Source organism: Camelina sativa, chromosome 19 (genome assembly GCF_030686135.1).
Source record: "Camelina sativa cultivar CO46 ecotype springtype chromosome 19, ASM3068613v1".
In the NCBI taxonomy this organism is placed as follows: Eukaryota; Viridiplantae; Streptophyta; class Magnoliopsida; order Brassicales; family Brassicaceae; genus Camelina; species Camelina sativa.
This window is the reverse complement of record NC_141898.1, coordinates 13,742,020-13,755,688: the sequence shown is the minus strand read 5'-3', so window position 1 is coordinate 13,755,688 and position 13,669 is coordinate 13,742,020. Positions and strand designations below refer to the sequence as shown.

Below are 13,669 nucleotides of genomic sequence, written 5' to 3'. Positions count from 1 at the left end.
GGGCGAGACCAGGACGCCTAATGGTCCTGGTCTGGATGGCGAAGCACAGCGGGTGAGATCAGGACGCGTAACGGTCCTGGTCTGGATGACGAAGCACGGCGGCACGGCGAGCGAGACCAGGATGCCTAACGGTCCTCGTCTGGATGGCGAGGTACGACAGCAGCGGAGGACGAGATGTCTCGGCAGTTTCGGCCAGATCTGGCGAGAACGGGACCACGCCAACTAGAAGAGACGGTTGGTCGGGGAGCGGCTGGCGGCGACGTAAGAGCTGGGCCTCTCCGGCAAGAAGCGTAGAATATGCGGAGCGACTCACGGCTTTGGTCGGCTCTGTGGCGGCGGAAGAGCTGAGCGCGCTAGGACCGGATCCAGCCGCAAGAAGGCAACACCGGCGGAATAAACCGGCGGCGAGACCATGTCTCTCACAAACCAAAATCGAAAATAAGAAGGTATGAAAGAGGAAGGAAGAAGAAGAATTTACCTGTTGAAGAGGAGAGAAGAAAGTTAGAAGTAAAACTAGGTCAAGAAGACATATATATATGGTGGGGACCAGCGCGTTGACGGAGGTAAAAAGGAAAACCCTAGTTTTGGAGCTATCTCTACTTTCCGCGCCTCGGGAAACGTGCATAACACATGAAACTCCCGCAATGCACTATTTATCCCGAAATCTCCTGGATGTCTCGGGAAACGTTCACAACATCCCGGAACCTTCCTGAAGGTCTTCAAGTTCTTAAAAATCTTATGTTCCTTCTACAAAACGGATCTGGAGGCGCGGAATTGTACCCGACGGGCACAAGCAAGCCATCGCACATCGGACTAGGGGAGGAACCATTATTGGATATGGGCTTTGCCCCCAATATTTCTGGAGCCCAAACAGAATATTCTTAAGTAATTTAGGGCCTGAAGTCATGGATCTGGCCCATTTGGCCGCAGGGGCAAAATCGTTATTTTACAGAGAGATAGAAGAAGCCCTAGGTCATTGGCCCACTATAAATACCAGAGGTCGTTGTCAGAGCTCTGGATCCACTTTTTGGGCAATTAGAGAGAGAAGATCATTATTTTCTTATTATCTGCGCTTAGCTCCCTAATTATCATTTCCTGTAAACCCTCACTTCAATTCATCCCCATTAAGACTCGTTTTATTTATATTGTCGGTTTAACACATCAACAGTACGATGTCGTGGTATGGTGGCATCACTTGAATTTTGGTATATGAGTAATCTTATCGCGACTGAACCGAGGGACAGCGGATAAAAATACCTTATTTATTCCTCGAAGTTGAACTGCACTTAATCCTTGCTTCTCAAGTTCAACGGACTCACATCTCCTCCGACGACGACGACTACACAGTACAGTCCATTCATTAGTTATGCAACTAATAAAAAGTAGGATTTATTATATATATAAAAAACAAAAATTAAGAAAGACTGGTTGAAAAATATATAATACAATATGAAGAATTTGTTTGATTCTAGTAACCAAACACAGAAGGCTGCAATTTGTATGTCATTTTTTATTTTTTCTTTCACTAAACATTTTTCTTCTCTTTTTTATTAGTGAGAATTAATATTTACCTTTTATTTCACTTTTCACGTCACTACATTGGATGTCAATTTTATGCGCTAATTTCACTAACCGAAATCGCTATTTCTTAATTAACAAAGCTTCAGTTCCTTTTGAAAAATTAAATACGAATATTATTAATTAATAATATTCAAAGAAAACTAAAATAATATCAAATAAATACATAGCTATTTCATTTTATTTAGGATTAGATCTTTTGGTAAAAAAAAAAGTTCAAAAGGTCTTGAAAAGTGTTGGAATTTGTTTCTGGAATTTTTTGTGATTGGATAGTGAAATCGAATTGATTTTACATAGGTTGCTGAGTTGTTGAAGGTCGAGAACGAGGATGACGATCCAAGTCAAAGTAAGTTTTTAATTTCTTTGTTTTGGTGTTGAAATTTGATTATGAGAATTTTTTGTGATTCGATAGTAAAATGGAATTAATTTTACAAAGGTCACTGAGTTGTTGAAAGTTGAGAACGAGGATGACGATCCAAGTCCAAGTAAGTTTTGGATTTCTCTATTTCATTTCTGTGATGAAATTTGATTATAGGATTTTTTGTGATTGGATAGTGAAATCGAATTGATTTTTGGGATTTTGTGATTGGATAGTGATTATGTGTGGTGCATTTTGAGAGCAAATCTTTCCAAATCTTCATTTATATTCATACTCTACCATTTTTTTCATTTGGGTTTTTCACAAAATTTTGTTTTTTTCATTTGCTTTTTTTACAGATTTTTTTTTTTCATTTTGTTTTTTTTTTGTATCCCACACATTAGCTTTCCAACAATTTACTAGCACTTTTTCTAACAATTTTTCTTGTATCACAAAGATTGATTTTCTGTATTTTTTTTATCAATTAATGTTAGGAATTATAGATTTCAAGATTCATTAATTGAGAATTAAAATTTCTAATAAAGTACTATTGGTTAATAGCTATGAGAAATATGTTATCATAAATAAATAATGTATTTATAGGTAAACATTAATTGAAAAACATCAATTCCCTCTTTGATTCTGCTATTATTCCTATCATCAAGATCTTTGTGTCTTCTTTGCGTGAAGGTTTTTGGTCTCTGTCTTTCGAAAGACAAGGGTGGGTTTGTTTTACCTTCTTAACTCTTCCCTCTCTCTTTTGTATGCCTTTTTTGTTCCCTCTTGTTATGTAACTCTGACCCTTCTTTCTCTAACCCTTCTCCAGAAGCTTCTTCTTGCAGCGTCTTCTTACCAAGGAGGATCCTTCTGTTGCGTCTTCTCTGATTGAGAAGCTTGCTGGGATTCTTTGATCTGTCTACTCATCCATGCTCCAACTATCTTGTGAGAGCCTGTTTTGATTCTGCAGACAAAGATAGCTGTTGGAGTGTTTCTGCTCAACTCTCTCTATCTTTTAACTCCTTGGTTACAAACCAATTCGGCAACTATGTCCTCCAACGTCTCTTGATCAGGTATGTCAGAGACCATTGGGATCTTCCTTCTCAGCTTGTGTATGTGATCGAACAAAGGAGAGATGAGCTCAAATATCATCTTTGGGGTAACCATCCTGTTATTGAGTATGATAGGCTTACTTCTTCCTGAAAGCTCCATGTTTGATAGATATTGCTAGCCGTATATAGCTTTTCCGTCCAAGCTCCAAGTCAAGATATAGCCTTCCATGTATACATAGATATTAGTTCTTCCACTCTTATGTGAGATCATTTTTTTTTCACTTGTTGTATGTGATAGAATATTCTTTGAAGTTGTTGCAATCTGTAGGGTGTAAACCTCTATTCCTTTTAAACATTCGTGGGAGAAAAATTGGTTTGTTATGTGAACAGTTCTCCTCGTCCAAAATGTGATCTATGGAGATTATTTCAACAGTTTGTGTTGCTTTTAACTCTTTTCTCGGCTTCTACTACTTATACTTGCATTTCTCTATTTTCTGTCATCACCCCTTGTATGATTCTATCTCTTCCTCTCTTCATTCAATCACTATAGCAAAAGGCTCACATTGTTCTCGGTCTCTTTTATTTATATATAGTAGTTTATGTGTTATGGATGGTCCGGTGAAAACTAATTTTGGTGGCCATGCCAATGTTAAGTTTTTTCATCAGAATTGGGAATCTACCTTTGATGATTATTTTTCAATCTGTGCCTTCTCAGTTTCAGGCAAGCAAATCTTCCAAAATTCCCTGTCTCCATACCTTGTATTTGGAATTTGACATTATTTGCTTCTCATATTTGGTCATGTTAATCAAGAGTAACTAATAAGTCGCTCAAGAACTTGAACTCCATCTTTTCATTTGTTCAGCGTTAATTTTGTTGTATGTATGATGTAATAATGGAATCAAATTATCTATATTAAGCTAAGTTCGATCTAATTATATTGGTGTTAGATTCTTGTTATAGATACATTGCACGGCTACAACATTTTTGTTAAATGGGTTGATCAAATCGGGAAGATTGTGTTAGTGTTTGTATTGTTTCATCAGTTTCGGACCATAATCTTTGTTTTCTCTGTTTACAACATATTATTAGCTTTCCAGCATTTTATTTTTCCTATTTTATCTTAATTGATAATATTCTGTTTTATCTAAATTTATTTATATTATAGTATTAGATAATATAAAGATAATATGATTTAAAATAGCAATTGAACTAGTTACAAGTTAATTTGCTATGGATGTGATCGTGATCCATAGACTAACCTGCGATCAAGTGTAGATAATTTGTTACAAGTTAAAACGTTCAGGCACTTAGACTAACTTCTATTTAATATTCAAGTAGATTTATTCTCCACTAACTATTTTTCTAGTTGATGATTTGTGGTTTCGTTGACTGCTTGTGTATTTGGTGTATAATTTGATATTGAATTCAGTAAACTTTACCAAACATAAGTGGTTAACTGATTATCTTATATAATATGAGAAGGTTTTTCTCAACTTTTGCTAAGAAGATGACATTTGGCTTACTATTTCTCTAACACATGTATTTTTTTTGTTTGGACCTAATTAACTATAGTTTGGACCTAATTAACTATAGGTCCATAAAAAAAAAATATCAACATTTCCTTACTCCCTTCTTTAATCAGAAACATATACAGCCTCCAAGAATCTAGAACCACCTTATATCAGTGTGTGGTTTGGTTTCATCTCGGAACTAAACCAACATTAAATTAAGTTTATAGGTTTGAATTCTAGGGTTTAATTTATGTGTTTGAATCTTATATAATTTTCACAGGCACAAGCGGAATCAAAGTTAAGTAAGATGGTGGAATGATATTATTTAAGTAAATTAGTTTAAATTTTAAAAAAATTGTTTATATAAAATTAAATTTTTGAGCTTACTTTCTGGAAAATTACGTAAGATTGTGAGATGTTTTAATCTAATTGTTTAATTATTTTGTTCGCTTCACACTTATTATTTCAAACGTCATGGTATTTTTGAATTACATAAAATTTATAAGTTTTCATATTAGGAATTTCAGAATAAATTATGAACATAATCAGTTATGTTTTGATTTTAAATAATACCATCATTTTATGCATTGCCTTATATCTACCCACTACTTTCCTTAATTTTCATTTTTGTTTATATTACTTCTCATTTTTAACTTATTATTTTGAAACACTTGCGAATTTATGATCATTAATATTTGATCTCAATCCATTCTCTCTCTTAAAGGCTCAAACATTGTATAAAGTTTGGTTTTCTAAAAATAACCTATTGCCATACAAAAACATCCTCTTTTAGATTATTGTGAAAACTAAAACATTTTCTTTCATTCTATCCTAGATTCAATTTCCAACGAGCAACAAAACACTGGTAACAATAGTATTGTTGTTCGGATCATCCATTTTTGGGAAATTCCTAACTTTAGAAGAAATATTATCTTAGTAAGTCTTGAATAATTTTTGCAAAAATGTAAATTATTTTTACTATTGTTCATCTTTTGATGATATATGCAATCATTTTAAAACATTTATAAAAGAAAATAAATAATTGTATGTGTATCTGATTTTAAAAGAATTTTAATGTATAATGATGATGCGCGTCAGATTCTTAGAGTAAGAGTTGAAAGAAACCTTACTATATTATAGTATTTAATACTAAAGTAAAGTTTTCTTTTGGCAATCTCCAAAAGATTGTCATTTGATGCTCTGTTTTTTCACAAGTGTCATTTTGTTTCTTTAAATTTTTTGTGTAACAAATTTATTCAATTGAATTTACATTATAAAATTTTCTCTTAATAAATAATTTGATGATTAAATAGTTAAAAGATATAAGATTATAATATATATATTTGGGTTGTATAAAATAATGTCGAGTAATTGACTGTTTTATTTTCACACTTTAATATAAATAATTCACATGATCTTGATATTACATTATTTTATTTCATTTTCAATCCATTTACATAAAGCCAATGGTAATTGCTTAATGCACAAGACACCATTACATCATGGATTGAGTCCCGCTCCTTACAAATGTAGGGATTTGGCTAATGGACCGGCCTGTTGTGGCCAAATGGTTGACAAAATAATAATAATAATAAACTAAAGTATATTTTAATATATAATTTCTAAATAGCTAAATGAGAATTGAATATATTTTTTGTGATAAAGAGATAACTGTATATATTTCTGTTTAAAGAGAGAAGTGAATATATATCTAAATTCATGATTTGATTAGCTAAGATGTCGTTTCATAGATCTATATTTATAATCTATAACTCTTGAATATATATTAAAAACAAGGGAAATTACCTAGAATATTACTAAAATATAGTCTTATTACAATAATATTACGTTTGAAAACCGACTTACTAAAACAATACAGAAAAGTTGGATTATTACTTATAAACCAGGTTTGTTTGTTTTATTACTTTAGTGCCATTTACATTTAAAAGGGAAATGAGATTACTTCTTTCTGCTTTGATTCATCTTCTTCGACTAAATCTTCTTTGATTCATATTCATGTTGGAGATTAGTGTCCCGCGGGAGAGGAAAATTATCAGAGCTAGACAATCGTTATGTGGGCTAGACAAAAGAAACACCATATTCTTTCTACGCGTCAGTGACTGACGCATCCACGGCTGGGAATCTTCGCCATTTGTATCATCGGCGCCTTGACCGGTTGGAGATTCCCTTGCCTCATCTTCCTTGACCCACAGAATGAGTCTCACCGGCCACCGTCGACCACGTCCCTCCGATTCAGGTCGACCACGGCCTTCTTGGAGATTCCCTTACCTCATCTTCCTTGACCCACAGAATGAGTCTCACCGGCCACCGTCGACCACGTCCCTCCGATTCAGGTCGACCACGGCCTTCTCACCGACTTCTTCTTCTTCTTCTTCTTCTTCTTCTTCTTCTTCGTGGGTACTGAGATAAGCACTGCGTTTCTTTGTTTTTACCAAGCAGAGACTTAATTCACCGCACTTTGGCTTGTTCATGGTTGTAAATCTGAGTTTACTCGATCCTTCTTTCTCGCTGCAGGTTTCAATGCGGGTTGTTTCTTTGCTATTGAGACCGTTTTAAGACCTCTACGTGCTGAAAACTCGCCTCCATTTACCATTGTAGTGATAAAATTGGCCTCTGTTATATCCTTGATTGTGTCAAATGCGCTGCTTGGGAGTCAATCAGCTTTCACAGTTCCCTCATACGACCTGCAGACCGCTGCAGGTATGCTTCTTTCACTGTTAATCTATATTGCAAACTTTCCAGTTAGTCTTGTGGTATGACTTATTTGCATCTTATTTAGTGTCATGATGGATAGGTGATTATGTTATATATCATAAAACTATGTACACTAAGTTGAAAATGATAAACCAAAGTTTCTGAATTGAGATGATACTGAGAACCTGCATTACTGTTTACAGTAAAAAGCAGTGTGGTATTTTTTAAAGATTGTGCAATTTGCGCAATGGTTTGGTGAGTCTTCTATTTAATGTGTCAACATACACTCACGACTTCCATGGGGTAAATGGGTGTGGGTTTAGTATTTGCTATTACTGGTTGTCTTGACTCTTGACTGTATTTATATTTTGGCAGTCTAAAGAGGGCAAAGAGAAGGCGACTCAATGAGGAAGCTAACGTTGAAGACATTTCATCAACTGCACCTTCTGCAAGCCAACTCTGATTCGAGGACTAATTAGGGATGAGTTGTTATTTTGGGATTTTATAAACTGCAACATGCATACCTTATATTTTTGACACCTCTATAACTATGTTCAACGGTGGGTTTGACACTTCTATAACTATGCTCAACAGTGGGTTTAATTGTAATTGTGAGAATATGGTGAGAGAATATGATATTACACCTTTTAGTTATACATATCTTTATGTGTGATTGTTTCATTTATCTCCCTAATTAGTCTCAAACAAGATTGAATGACATAGTTCGCTTTATGATGATTGCTATCATGTTTCTCACATAAATACTATTTATGTTATCTAAATATTACCCTCTCTAGTTAAAATGTAATTTTGTGTGGTTATTATTCATTATCTCTTGAAAATTTAATAAATAAATAAACAATTACGAATTAGATAGATTATTATAGTAACATTTCTTAGTTGTTCCATTTGTACTAGTTGTCATGTATCTATAGATTTACTATAATGCAAAATAGTTGAAAACTATGATTTTGAGAAAATTATATTATTAGAACCTTCGAAATGATAATTAATAGTAAAAAAACATGTGGTCAACTACAACATAAAAGTTTATATCAGTCTAACTACAAATAATATGGTTGTACCCCTTACCATATTATTCGCAGCCTAGTTTTAGTGTTTTTTTTTCTATCGTACATATATATTTTAGTTGTTTACGTATTTGTAAAAGCTCTAGCTAGTGCAGTGGTTTCTGTCCTTTAAATTGCTAAAAGGCCACGAGTCAACACATGTTTGGCTTGTTTTTCAATTAAACCTAAATTGAGGGTACAAATGTCATTTTCTCATCATCTTCTTCGTTCTATCTCTGCAACCCTAGATGCGGCCGATTTTTTTTTCTTTCACTTTTCTCTTTCTTTTTCCTTAAATTTATGCACGAAACCTATAGATCTACTCAAATACATTTCATTTCTTAAGTTTAAAGGAGCAAACCTATAGATCTACTCATAGCAAAAAAATATGTCAAAAGAATAAGAACCGGAGAAAACTTACAGAACCCATATCATAGATCAAGATCCAACCTTTAAGAAAAATTTATGTCGGAATATTTTATCGCTGATCTAAACGAGAGGTAACGATCGGAGAAGAAGATGTGATGATAATCTAAAAAAAACTAAGTCTATCATATCTCTAACAAAATAACTAACCATATCTAACAATATCTCTACTATATTTTATAAGTCTACCACTACCTTATCATAAATCTGTCAGATAAATCTATTAACTATATAGGTATACCAAAACAATCGATTAACAGTTTAAATCTGTCAATTATATTTATCACAACAGTTAATCAATCTATCAAAAATATCTTTGCTACCAAAAAAGTCACAAAAAAGTATATCTAAAAACTGGCTCAATTAATAAGTCTATCATCAAACACAAATAATCAACCAAATTAATCTACCGAGAACATAAATTTACCTAATTAATCTACTTTTTCAAAAAGTCTATCATCACTACAACTAAATCTATCTATTTAATTTACCGTACACCTATCGACTAAATATACCAACTTTCTTTATCATATTTATGTATCTGATTTGTATACCATCAAACCAATGATAAACCAATGATATATTTTCTTCCACTTCCCAATGTTTTTTTATTTTCATAATGATATTTTCCGTAATTGTATTTTTTCTCAACACTAATTTTAAAGGTATAAAGGGTACAAAAGTTATTAGAGTAATTACCTACAATTTTGTACTACTCTAGTAACAAGGAAGCATTTTAGTAATGACATTTTCCGTAATTGTATTTTTTCTCAACACTAATTTTAAGGGTATAAAGGGTACAAAAGTTATTAGAGTAATTACCTACAATTTTGTACTACTCTAGTAATAAGGAAGCATTTTAGTTTTATTATAGTAACTCTCCTTAAAAACAATAGACAATTTTAGTTATTAATTTACAATAATGAATTTTTATAAACCTAACACATTTTTTTATTAACTTTCCTATTCTATCTCATCAATCCCATATTTAGTACTAACTCTCATTTTTGTAACTTCCATAATATTTATAGTAATGCAATGAATGATTAATAATAACATTTAGAATTATTACATATATAAGAAAATATATTAATATGTAATGATTGCATATTTATAACTCTCACATAGTTTACGTGACTAATATAACAATAAAATACTCTCTCTGTTTTAATCTAGTTGTCGTTTTAGGTTTTCAATGAAAATATTTGGTGAATATTCCAGTTTTATCCCTCCTGTTCTAAAGTTTTGACCAATGAAATATTTATAAAATATATTAATTAAGGGTAAAACAAATAATTTAATAGTTTTTTATAATTTATGTGAGAAAACTTTAAACGACAAGTAAAAAACCGAAAGAATTATAAATTACATTTACCTAATAAATATAAATTGATATAAAAATTAGTACATTTATTATCCAATTAAATAATATTTTTTTTATATGTTCTTAACTACAATTTCTCTTATAAATAGAAAGATACACATTTTACTAACTTTCATATTGTATCTCAAATCTTACATAATATTTTTATTTAATTAATATTGTTTTCACTAACAATCTTGATCACAAAAATATCCAAAAAAGATGTAAACTAGGCACGGAGTGACTACTAGTACTAAATATTATAGTGTTTTATGTGTTCTTTCTCTGTTTTCCCATTAAATAAAATCATCTCATTCTAACTGGAAAAAAATGGTTGGGGTTAGGGGGCACCATTTTCTGGTGTGCGCGTCATACACCTACGGGCCGGCTGGTTATATTATGGATTATTATGCAAGCACCATCGATCGGCGATGTGGACGTTGGCACCACGAGCATCAATGGTTTTGAAACTGTTCATGATCAGCTCTTCTTTCAAATTTATTACCATGTCTCTGTTAAAGATGATCCACAATGGCTCACCCTTGATCACGGCGTGGCGTAAAGTTCCTGGCTTTGGATTCATAACGTTCTCATCAGTCGGGTCAGTGACCACATTAGTAACGCCCATCACGACCTCCAATAGCTTTACTTCCAAAACCTATCCCCACATTCAGCTAGGTGTTTACGGTTCTTGTGCCAGTTAGGGTGATAACGCCAACAGTCATCTATCAGATTGCCATTTCCACAAGAAAAGAAACCAAGCTTCCTCCTTGCAGTGATGTTCTGTTCGTGTGTTTAGGTAATATACACGATTCAATAAAAATAAATAAAGATGTTCGTGTGTTTAGATACATAACTACGATAACGTGAGTCTTAAAAACTAGATGATAGATGACAGAAATCAAAGCCTCCACCATAACAGATTAACAACGAAACTAAATAAGCGAGAGCATCTTAATATATCAAAAAAGTGTATATTATATATATTTTTTTTTTCTCATGAACGAAATTAATGAATGAGCAATTTTTAGACATTTTGGTTTCTTCTAACAGCCTTAATCCAACCATAGGTAAAGAGACGAGTAAGAGAGAGACCTTACTTTTTGTTAACAGGATAATATTGGCTACTTTCACAGTTGATCAATGACCATATAAATTGCATTTATTTAATGTGAAAAAGAAAAAAAGATAGTTAAGATTACTAAATAGTTCAAGAGCATTTGTAACTTTGACGCCAAAATTGACTTTGTCCCATTTCAATATCCATTTGTTTCTAACTAAGAGAATCTTACTATTCAACTCTTATCAGAAAGATTCAACATTAATCTCTTAAGATTAACTATAACTGGAGACAACACTTATGATCCGAGAGAGCAAGATCATAGAGCATCAATGATCAAATATGAGCAATGCCACGAGAACAAACTATGTTCTTCTTGTTAAAATTTGATTCTCTCAAGTCTCAACATGGCATATTAAAAAAACAGAGAATGATGAGTATCTCACAATCTATTTGCATATATATTATTTACTCTGAAACACACGTACGATTCACTCTTTTACTCAAAGAACACAAATTTTGCGTAAGTGAAAAAAACTGAACGCAAAAGAGTTCGTCTTTATATAGACTTAAAAAAAATTGACCGAAACGACATACACGAAACAACACTAACAAGAAGAGTTACAATTCTTCGTTTGTGGAATTTGAACATAATAACGATCAGACACGACCCTGGCCATAATGTATAAACCCAACATATAAACTTTAAAACATTATTATAAAACTCAACTAATCTCCAACACTTGTCATGTTTGAATGGCGCTGGAGTCATAGATGATATTCACTAGCAGCAACAGCCAACATACGGCTACGACCATCAACGACAAACCTTGGAACGGAAGAAAATGAAAGAATTTTATGTACGTCGACTGAATGCAAAGTCTGAGAACAGAGAGATCGAGAGCCTAAGCAATGTGACAGAAGCAGTGGCCATGCTTTGATTCAAACTCTGCCTTTACAGAAGTCTGGAGCTCATATACAAGGAGAATCAATAGAAACCAAGAACGTAGAGCTGAGGTGGTTGTTCAAAGTTGTTTGTCTAATAATATCGTCAAGCCCGATCTTAAGAGGGAGAAAGAACACCAGACTCGTGGTTTGGTAGTTGGTACCAGTGTACACCGACGTTTTGCTTTTGCAACGGGCCGGGCCTGCTCAGTGGGTTTGCGGCCACAACCGCAGAATATTGCTCCATGGGATTGATTGGTCGAGAGATATTTTCGGAAAATGTTGGAAAATAACTAAATACCACGTTAAATAAGTTTTTCTCCTATTTTTCCCTAACACAACGACATTTGACAGCATATATTTTTGACACATGTTTTCACTTCTCAATTACTAAATTCATTTAATTCATTTTTCTCAAAAGTAACATTATTTTCTATATTCACTAAATTTAAATGATATTTCAGTACTAAAAAATATATTGACATTTATGCAATGTCCTTTTAGTAATTATATATAGAATCATTTATCAATATTTTATATAATTACTATAACATTATAATTTCGCATAGGTATCATTTATCAATATTTTATATAATTACCATAACATTATAATTTCGCATAGGTATCATTTATCAATATTTTATATAATTACCATAACATTATAATGTTACAAATGAGTAAGTATTAAATATTAATATTATAATTTTGGACAAAATAAATTTCCGATAATTCTAAGATTAAATATTAATATCATAATTTTGGAAATATATAATGTGATGGTTATTAAATTCCTTACTAATTAATAAGTGTATTCACGATTTATCATATGCTTCAGCGTTTACTCTCTAATCTTGTAATCACCTTTTTAAAAAAAAATTGCAACACAATTTGTGTTTTACAAAAACAAAAAGAGAAAACAACACAAACAAAACCTATGGTATATTTATTCTTTGAAATGTAATCATAACTCCCATGATGTTTGACCAAAAAAACTGAAAACCCTCTCATACTACTAAATGTTTATCTATAAATAGCTAGATAAAGTCTTCATCAAACATTATATTCTACCTCTCACATAATTTTCTAAATTTTGTAACATTTAACTTTTTCTTTTATGTGACTTTTGTAGGTTTTGAAATAAATAAGTTGAGTCAAAATTTTGGAGCATATATAGAAGTGAACATGTGAAATGTAGTTATTCATTAGAAAGAGTTAGATGAAGAAGGTCTTAGGCACATAACATATTCTCACTTGTACATGTTGGTAAATGTTGTTTCAAATGCCTGTTTTGTATATAATATTGTAATTTGTTTTTCTTTTGATCCATTTGATAAATTTTTAATATAATAATTTTAGTTTTAGATACATAATTCATAAACTTTAATAGATTTTATATCTTAGTCACAATATTTATGCTACTAATTACCCATGTTATATTTTATACAAGTGTGTTTGTATGTATTACCCATGAAAATGAGTTTAAACAAATATTTACTGTTTTGAATACTATTACTTTACATTTGTTTCTTAACGTTACAACTAAGTTTGTATGTATTTATTAACTTTTTTTTCCGATAACCTTTTCCATGGTCC

General features: G+C 32.2%; 1 long non-coding RNA gene across 1 annotated transcript; it reads left to right on the top strand.

The window, feature by feature from the left end:
* Window positions 1-6,422: 6,422 nt before the first annotated feature.
* Window positions 6,423-7,895, top strand: LOC104766357 (uncharacterized). The gene is made up of 3 exons (XR_002036713.2): window positions 6,423-6,915; window positions 7,033-7,218; window positions 7,588-7,895. It is a non-coding gene; the product is annotated as an uncharacterized LOC104766357 (long non-coding RNA).
* Window positions 7,896-13,669: the final 5,774 nt, after the last annotated feature.